The sequence below is a fragment of the Cupressus sempervirens genome, chromosome 9 (assembly GCF_028749045.1).
Source record: "Cupressus sempervirens isolate cs-2001-9-10 chromosome 9, ASM2874904v1, whole genome shotgun sequence".
In the NCBI taxonomy this organism is placed as follows: domain Eukaryota; kingdom Viridiplantae; phylum Streptophyta; class Pinopsida; order Cupressales; family Cupressaceae; genus Cupressus; species Cupressus sempervirens.
Genome location: NC_143126.1, coordinates 211116900 through 211127348, shown reverse-complemented (window position 1 = coordinate 211127348; position 10449 = coordinate 211116900). Strand labels below are relative to the sequence as shown.

At 33.8% G+C, this 10449-nt stretch overlaps 1 long non-coding RNA gene across 1 annotated transcript; it reads left to right on the top strand.

Moving 5' to 3' along the window:
* Nucleotides 1-6889: 6889 nt before the first annotated feature.
* LOC149538248 (uncharacterized) lies at nucleotides 6890-7572 on the top strand. The gene is made up of 3 exons (XR_016356555.1): nucleotides 6890-6975; nucleotides 7123-7248; nucleotides 7436-7572. It is a non-coding gene; the product is annotated as an uncharacterized LOC149538248 (long non-coding RNA).
* The last annotated feature ends 2877 nt before the right edge of the window (nucleotides 7573-10449 follow it).

Genomic DNA, 10449 nt, shown 5'->3' with positions numbered 1-10449 from the left:
TTTTATTTCCAAAGAGCTGAACTAACTCTTACCCAACTTAAGAATTTGGAGACAATATGTTGGTACAAGAAAAGCATACAAACACGCAACATTTATATAGTAGATTGCTCCATCAAAACTACTCGATTTTTCTCCTATTATATTGTGATGGATATAGATGATTTGTTGTTGATTGTTAGGTAGACTTCATGTTGCTAACAAAAGCAAAATACAAGTTGAGTATTAAATGTTTTCAGCACTGCCCATTACATTAGACTTTAAAGTTTTAATTTTTTTAAGAATAGAAATAATTGCAGTTGTGATGGAGTGAAATTGGATCCTCTAGGACTCCCAAAGACCAAAGACAGTTTAGAACAACTCCAACATGACCAAAATAAGGTGTAACAAGGGTTGGAAACCCTGCTAACTATTTACCATTTCCTTTTGATATTTTAACTACCCTCCATTGGTTGATGAAATAATGCAAGTAAAATTCACCATACCACACAAAAATGCAGGGCTCAGAGTTCAAGAGATGCCTTACAGAAGAGGATAAGAGAATTGGCTTCCAACAAGGCTATAGAGTCGTGGTTGAATGGCTACGAGCTAAAATCAGTGTGGAAGGTTCTAATAATGATGCATCTGAGCCACAGGTAAATAAGCTAAATGAAATTTATTTCAAATTGAATACTTTACCAATTAGTCTATTTGAAGTTAAGTTCCAATATAAAGTGAGTATATATGTTTTAAGCAAGCAATGATAACAATGCATAGGATGTTGGAATGCAGCCTGAAAATCCTTCTACACAATCTGTGGATGCCGAAGGTTCGCATGATGTGCATCCCAGTGGTGGAGGTATACATTTCCTATTAAATTTTTTATATGTAATTGCAATTGGTGTTTGGATTAACGTAACATTTTGTATAGTAGCTATAGAGGATCAAGGGGTCGATGTTCATGACCATGTTGATGTTGAGTCCAGACAAAATGATGTGGTCAGATCAAGTAAAGAGCACCATAGTTATGTTATTTAAAATAATTAAATACTTGTAACAACTATAATAAATTATTTTTAATTTAACTCTTTTATTTGTTATTGCAGAGGACCCCCCTTTGCAACAGCATAGGAATTTGAGATCATCAAGAACAGAGAACAAAACAACTGATGAGGGGGGAATTGATGATGACACTGATGCTCCTCTTAGAGCTTACATAGAAAAAAGAAATAGAAAGAAAAAAAAGAAATGATTTTCATCTACATACCTTAATTGATAATGACTGTATTTTATGTCTCAATAAATTTAATTATGTTCTAATGAATGTTCATGAATTATGTGTTAATGCAAAATATTGATGAATGTTGCATGTTAACGAATCTAATGTGTTAATGAATGTTATCATGTGATATTGATTGAATGTTATCATGTGATATTGATTGAATGTTACATTTTATTAATGGTTAAAAGAATGAATGAATGTTAGATGGTAACGGGGAATGTAGAGTGATGTTAGGGGGAGGGGGGTGGGGCCAAATGAGCTTCCACCTTCACATAGTTGGCCCTGTTTAGTAGAGCATATTAAACTATTCTCGAAACAAAGTGAAGCTCAATAAGATACTAACAATAGGTAGAAACAAGAAGCAATAACAAGCTCCTTCTAGAACATAACTCTTACCAATTATTGCTATCTTCCCCACACTAGGAATCTCCATCATATTCTCATATGCCTGCAAAAAAATTAGAATAACAAACCAAAATAATTCATATTTTCATGCTTTTGCATGCTTGGAATATAATCACCTTGTTTAGCCTTCCCTTGGATCTTCATATCCATTGTCTTCTCATCCTTAGTCTCTTTGCACCTTGAGACCTCTACTGTTGTCTGCAACATGTCTTCACACCCTTGCCATTTTCCTTGGTATACCAACTCCTGGTTGGTGGTTGTTCTATCCGATTCAGTCATCATTGTCTTTGTGAATTTTCTTTGTCCAACTTTCAATGGACACCATATAGAACCAATCAATATCATATCTACTTCTCCAAGCCTTGTTTCTTTGCTATTTACATCAGCATTTGTACTTTTCATCTTTGTTCCAATCATCTCCTTTCCCTCAAGCCCTTCAAGACCTAATCTTTTTCTATCTTCATCAGCATCCTTTCTCTTTACCTCTGCTACAACCTTTTGAACCTTTTTGGTGTTAGGTTCTCCTTGCTCTTCAACACTTGATTTCTGCTCATTTGTTATTTGTCCTTCAAATGGACATCTTGTCTTCATATCATCCTTTTCTAGGTTCTTTTCCTCAACCTCATTCTCATTAGTTGTTTGCTTCAAAGCATCATCCTTTTTTATCAAAACATCTTCCATTGCTTCACCATGTTCCTCTTTTCTTAGGAACCTTTCCCTCTCAAAGATGTCAATGCTCGCTGACACCTTCCAAGTTGTCTTGTGCTCCTTCAATGGTGTTAATACCATCTTCTCTCTATTATTTTTGAAAGTGTAGGTGTTCTTTTTGCCATCATGTAGGGATCTCTTCTCAACCTGCCAAGCCCTTCCTAAAATTATATGACAACCACTCAAAGGTACAATATCACACAGTACAACATCATTATATGATCCAATGGTGAAGGGAACATAAGCTTGCTCCTTCACATCAACACAACATCCAACATCCAATCCTTGTGCTTTGTAAGGCCTAACATGTTCTATTCTTGGTAGATTCAATTTGTTAACCATCTCAAATGAAACAAGATTTTTAAATGAACCACTTAAAACAATAACCTTTTAAAATTTCACAAATCCAATCTCTAATCTCTAAACTTTTAAAATTTAATAAAATTCATATTCTGACTTGTTTATTATTTGACAGGTTGTTCTTGGAATCATGATTGTAACTTAGTTTCATCACAATGATCCTTATGAACTTACATGTACATTCACTAACAAGTAACTCTAGATGAAACTTTAAGTTTATTTATCACATTTCAACATTCTCACCAAAATCTGAACTACATTATCTCATGATTGTTGCAGAGTACCACTGCTCACATGTGAAATATGCATCTAGATTACTGAACCCTTCTTAAAATTGGTTTCATTGAATTAATATATGTTATTCTATCACTGGGTGTGTAATTTGAGCATGAGAATAATGTCATATGCTCTAAAGAGCCAATTTGAGACAAGCATCTACCTTTAGGTGAGTAATTTGTAGTGATCTACTGATATCCTAGAGATCATTACTGGTCTAATACAGGTTTGTCACTCGGGCATGCTTAGTAGAAATGAGGATTTTCTATTGCTCATAAAACCTAGTAAGCATATGATAGTATTTTCTATACTATTTATATTGAGTAGAAATCGTGTCCTTGCTATTTGTGAAGTGCTAAAATGTTTTTCAACAAACATGATTGGTTTCACCCTGAAAGCTTTAGTTTCCCCCAATAGATTGCCTATCTGACACTTGAGGCATTTGTTCAATTCTTGGATGAGTTTTAGAAGGAGAAACCTGGGGATTCAGTCCTGGAAAAAAATGAACATGAGATTGGATGGCTTGAAGCTGGGAAGCCTTTCTATCCAACAATGTTTGATCCTGTACTTTAGATTTTTAGTCATGACCAACCACTTAGTTTTCTGGGAAGACCTAGGTATGTAATTGCATTATATTAGATATGGTTTACATTTTTGTCGAGATTCTATTACTAGAAAAATGTTGTGTAGTCTGTAACTTCTAATTGTATGGTGTTTTAACATAATTTTTGTTTTAATTTGATTTAGTTAGATTGAAAAATGTCTACACATTTATTGCTAGAAGCTCTTTCAATTTTCACCTGATGGAATGTAGAAATCTCATGTCTTCAAATGTTTAATAGAATATGTATATGAATTTTGCTCACTTTCTTTTATTGTAGATCAATTATTCAACTATTTTTTTGGGATCGACATTTGAACTTCCATTTTCAGAGGTTAGAAAGTTAGGCTTAGAAACTCAAGTTATGCTGAACCATGCCTGGACATCAATGTTTGGTTCAAATAATAGTAAATCTACACAGGAATCTCAATCTAAGAGAAGTTCTAAGGTATTCTTTTGGTCAATAAATAAGTTTTGTTCTTGAATTGTGTTCATCATTGAGGTTGTACTGAGATTTGAAACGATCTATTGTTTTAAGTTCTTTCTATCAAGCTTTTGAGTTTTATCTCCAATTCACGCCTTTTTGGATTTTGGATTTTTTGGACTTTGGTTATGGTAGTTTTTATAACCTTGTGAGTAAAGGAAAAAATAATTGGTTCTAGTTTTTAGGATTGTAACAAGTCCAAGCAGGTCTACATTCCTCATTAATAGACTAATAGTTTATGTTAAATCTATTTATGCTAAAAACAAAAGGCTTCTAGGCACATCAATGTTACCTACACTACATAGTATATTGATTGTTCCTACTTCAAAATATTTTATTATGATCTTTGAAGAAATTTAACAAGCTTAGATTATTTTTGTCAGTGAAGAAACACAACCCACTGAAATTCTTTCCACCAAAGCTTAAGACATTGATAGCTTGATCCAATTTATCTTTACTGCAAGATGGTAGTCCATTAGCACGATCATCAATTTTTTTTGGCCTGGTAGGAATAATATAGTTTATCAATATTTCTATATGTTTATATTCTTGATTTATTGTCAATTGTTGTTGATATCATTCATAGGGCATATAGGGCATATTGTAGGGTTCTTTGGAGCCATACCTAAAACAATATTATGATAGCTTTATTTCTTTTTAGTCTTCTTGCTTCATTCATGTCAGTGATTCCCGAAAATAGGTTATTCATGAGTTGCTCACGGTACAGGGTTCTAAAATTTAAAATTTTTAATCATTTCATTGATTATATGGTTATATGTGGATTTTGTGTATCTTTTTTCTGTATCACAGGAAACTGGCTTCATGGAAGAGCGAAATTGAGAAAAAACAATTAATACTTACATACGTGCATATACTTGGTTTTGTGTCATTTGGTGCTAGTTGATGATACTAGTTTAAGAGCATAGGATGGTTTAATGTAACCTTGATCTTATATTTAATATGGCTCATTAAATCTACTTCCTATTTCCTTTTTATTTTCTCTATCCCTTGATTTTAACATTGTGTCAACAGAAATTAATGGATTAATCTGAGTTGTGGTTCTGATGTCATTTTCAATTTATCAATTCTCTTTTAGTTCATATGTATAAATTATTAATGTTATATTTGTGTAGGTATTGTTGTATGGTGGACAAGTGACCTCATGGAAGAGTGAAAATGGAGAAGATTTACTTTTCATGAGCAGTAAGGTGACTGTGACATCACTAATGAATTCATTATTTATTCCTTAGTTACTAATTAAGAAACTTGTAACTTTATAAAACTAAGTGGTTTTTCATTCATTCACAAACAATAAAGAAGCTTAATACAATCACGGTGTTATATGATAAAAAATTGCAATTACAATTAATATTTTACAAATTTCTTCTATGAGTAGAACTTCTTAGTGGCTGTGTGGGTGCTCTTGAAGTTGATGATATTGATTCAACTTGAGAAAAATGACCTAATGTCATAGATCCTGACGATCTAATGTTGATTACTGATCTACAATAAGTATCATTAGAATTTCTGTAGAGCAATTTGCATGACCAAGTAATCACTGTTACAGATACATCATAATGTAAAAGTGATATGTACCATACTGGTCTGAAGTTATTCACTGTATCTGATATCTGCCTTATTGAAATGTGATATGATTGATTCTGTTTGGTTTGTAAAGACGTTGGATATTTATTTGATCTCTGTCTGATATAATATTGCACCCTTTTGGATAACTAATCTGTGATTAGTATTTGTGATCAGCATGATATAATTTAAAGAGAAAACACTTACATTTTAGTATCAAGCTTGTTTTATGAATGAATGGAGAAAAACTAGCGACATATCCATTTCAGCTTTGTGTTTTTTACTGTTAGTATTTGATTATTAGAACATAACTATACATCCTTGTGAATTGGAGTTTCAGAAAAGATTTAATATTATTTGGATTTCTTTCTTATTGTAGCAAAGGTTATGGAGGCCCTGAACATTCCAAGAGGTGTCCGGCGTGTGCTTTTTTGAACACCTAATACTGACAGGTATTTTAAGTTTTAATAATATGGATCTGTATAATTCTAGTTTTAATACAATCTTATTGTAGGTTGATAGATTTTCTTAACAAGTTTTCAAAGTGTTTTTTGTAAAGTCATTGTTCACTCCAGTTCGATCATCTTGACTTTTAGCTGCAAGTGCCTTGCCTTTGGTCAAGCATAAAGCTTTCCTTAGGCCCATGTAATATGGTGGGTAATTTGTTGGATTTCTCCTTACCAATGAAAACTTTGATGTGACCCTTACTATATGCTTTTTCCATGCATAACATGAATAAAAAACTAGCAATACTACAATGATGTGCAATGGGTACACAATGGGTAAAAAGATGTTAGAAAATGATTGATTATGGTGCTCTTGTTCATGATGGTAGGAGCACACATTCTGGTCATTATTTTTGCTTTTTTGAGTCACTTAAACCTTTCAAAATTATTTTTGTGCTGGGAACTCTAGGTTATAGTCTTAGAAAAGTATTTTATTCATTAACAATTGCTTTAATCTGGCTTGTAGGTGAAGTGCACACAATGTTGTTATTGCTCAAATAAATTTGACCCTTTCTTAGATTTGAGCCTAGAGATCATTCGAGCAGATTCCTTGTTGAAAGCATTATCCCATTACACGGCAATGGAGCAGTTAGATGGGGGTGTGAAAAGAGATCAATGTGAATGATGCAAAGTAAAAGTGAACGCTCTAGAACAAATCAAAATTGATAAAGCACCACATGTTCTTGCAATTCATCTCAAGCGCTTCAGTGTAGTTGGATCTGGAGGAAAAATTGACAAAAAAGTAGACTTTGGTTGTACGTTGGATCTCAAACCATTTGTTAGCAGTTCACATGTAAGTAGCCCTTACAATATTATTTTCCAGTGGATCACATTTTCAGTGGAATCTAATAATATAGTTTTTGTAATATCTACTAGTTTTTTAATAAATATTGCACATTTGAATGATATTCTAGTTTCTCTATCTATTGATCAATCACAGGAGGGCAATTTTAAGAACACTCTTTATGGTGTTCTTGTTCATGATGGCTGGAGCACACATTCTGGTCATTATTTCTGCTTTATTCGTTCATCCACAGGCATCTGGCATGCTTTAGATGATAATCGGGTATACATTTTCTATAGTTGTGAAGACATGTTTAATTTTGTGGAGCAAGCTCATTATAATTTGTGTATAACAGGATACACAAAAGAACTACAATTTTATTTAGAACCTTTTCTTTATATGGTAACACTAATTATACTAAAGTTGCTTAGACTGATTGAAGTTATTCTTATGACATTTTGTACTCTAGGTCTATTCAGTCAGTGAGAAAAGTGTGCTTTCCTAGAAAGCTTACATGCTATTCTATATACAAGATAAGAAAACTAGCATTCAAACAGCAGGTGGGTCTGAATCTCAGTATAATGGCTCTAAACTAAAGAAGAGGGTGTCATTAAACATTGGACATCCAAAGGAAAACCACTTACAAGATTCATATGCCCCCCAAGTGATAGAAAACGTGCATTCTTTCCAAACGACAGCAATCCCTTTTAGTGTTGCAAGTGTAAACAAGATATCCCAACAAGTAGAAAATTTGTCAAATGTCAATTTCATTTCAAAAAGTCTAGAAAAGAACACAAGTTTTGGCCAGTCATGCAGTAAATCTAGGTCATCAGCAGATCATGATGCATCATGCTTGTGGCGGCAACGCGAGCGGCCTCGCCGCAAGCATGATGCACCATGATCTGCTGATGATCTGGATTTACTACATAACTGGCTAGAACTTGTGTTCTTTTCTAGACTTTCTAAAATAAAATTGACATTTGACAAATTTTCTACCTATTGGGATATCTTGTTTACACCTGCAACACTAAAAGAGATTGCTATCGTTTGGAAAGAATGCATGTTTTCTGTCACCTGGGGGGCATATGAATTCATATGCCCCATGATGCATCATGCTTGTGACGGGGCCGCTATGGCGGCAATGGCAGTTGGCATCACTGTCATAGCGGCCCCGCCATATTGCTAATCGCAGATGTCGCAATTGCGACGTCCGCACACACATTGCGACGAAATGTGTGTCATATGCATAGTGACGCCGTCGCAATTCCTGACTTTGCGTCACAATCACGACACATTTGGAAACATTGCGACGGCCGACGGCATCGACACCAGTGCTACCACGCCGCTAGCACCGTCGCATTCCCATCACAATTGCGACACCCACGGAAGAACAGGAAAGGCTCTCGCCTCAGCGAACCCATGGGCAAATGCCGATACCACCCCGTCGCAATGCGTGGGGATGTCGAAATTGCAATGGGATCTGCATGCATTGCGACAGGAGCCATTTTGGGGTAGACTGGTGAAATTGCGACGGATAGGCATCAAAATTGTGAGGTCTAAGGATAGACGTCGTAATTTGCGACTAAAAAACAATGACATCTACTATCGTCACAGTGGCAACACATTTCCGTCGCAATTGCGACACTTAGTCGTCGCAAATCGATGCCAAATGTATTAGTGAATTACTTGAGCATGCCTACACTCTATCCTAGAAATGTTTCTCAATCCAAAGTCTTCCAATAGGTTATAAAGTTCTCCAATATGCATAAATATCCTTAACAAAATACTTTTGTGTAGGGTTTATGATCTTGGGTAGGATATCTTCTAGTCTAGAGGCTAAGACCTTGGCAATAATTATTTTGTATGATACACATTTAGGAGTGTCCTGTCTCTAATTTTTAATGAGATTCTTATCTCCCCTTGGGGATCAATTGATTACTTGACCTAGGGATTTTATGAGCCCTCTATTGATCACTTGATCAATTTTATGAGCCCTCCATTGATTACTTGACGTAGGGATTTCTCATTACTAATTTTTTGGATGGAGGAGTTGATTTATGATAGAAATGGGTTTATCACTTGGAATAATGCATCTTCATTCTAGGAATCATGGTTCTCATTTTATCCCTATCTTCTAAACCATTTTGAACTATCATCATCTTCTAACCAAAAAAATCGATAGTAAAATTAGGAAAAAGATCTTACTATATATATCACTAGGGGGTGGGTATTTCTTTTTATAGAATAAGGCAATATTTTGTTATGTGGCCTTCCATTCTACAAAGGTAATAAACATTTAGGCTACCCATCCAAGGGTCTAGTCTGGGCTCCTACTCGCACTGATGTGGACACCTCCACCTCTTGATGGTCAGGGAGGGTTACTTAATTAGATGCCTGATTCGTTCAAGTCTCTTCTAATTTTTTTATGATGTATCATTTTGAGACCTTGATATCAATGTTTAATTAGTTTTAGGATTAGGGTTCAATTTGGTTTGTACTGTTTGATTAGGTTTACATGCTTAGGTTTCAATTAGGACAAGAGTTAATAAATTGAATTAAGTTTTAAAGTGCTAAATTTGGTTTTAGATATAGAATTATAGTTAGAGCTTTTAGATTAAAAACCAACATTAATTCAAAAAAGTTAGGTTTGAATTTTGTTTTAAAGTGTTCAATATATTATTGAGTTCTAGTTTAGGGTGATTTGGTTTAGTCTTAAGGTCAATGTTTAACTTGGTTCAATCTTCCAAGGTAATGGTTCAATTTGGTTAATGGTTGGGGAAAGGATTTTTAAGGTTAAATTCAAGGTTTCTACTCTTAAGTTGGGATATATAATTAGGTTTATGATCATGGTTTAATTCAATTTGGTTTATAAGTATAATATTAATTAGTTAAGGGCTAGGGTTACCTTTCAATCTTAGGGTTTGACATTTATAAAATTAGTACTCAAGGTAAGATAGGAAAGTTATTTAATTATTTATATATTACCTGGTGTAGGTTTTAGCAAATTAAGATTACTTAGGTTAAGATGATAGTAAGGGTTATGATTAGAGTTAAATTCAATACAAATTGACATTATAGAACTAATCCTAAATGATGCCCAGCCAAGGGATCCAAAGAACTAATCAAAACTTTTACTAAGCAAGAAATAACATACATACAATAATTTACATTTATAAAAAGCATAAGAGATTGCATTCCTTAATGAGCACATTTACATTTCATTTTTAAATAATTATAAACTACTAAAAGTAAAATAAATAACACATCCACATGAAAGTTCATATTAACTACTTCAGTTCAATCCATTTAAATAATTTATATACATTTTTTCCGAATACCACTTGGCAAATTAATTCGGAATGCACAATCATCCACTGTACATGTCACAGGGTATGAAAGGCTAAAAGAATATACATTTATAAAATAGTTTACATCATCCATTTTCGATCCATGAAATAAAGTACAATACGATTTAAGTAAAAT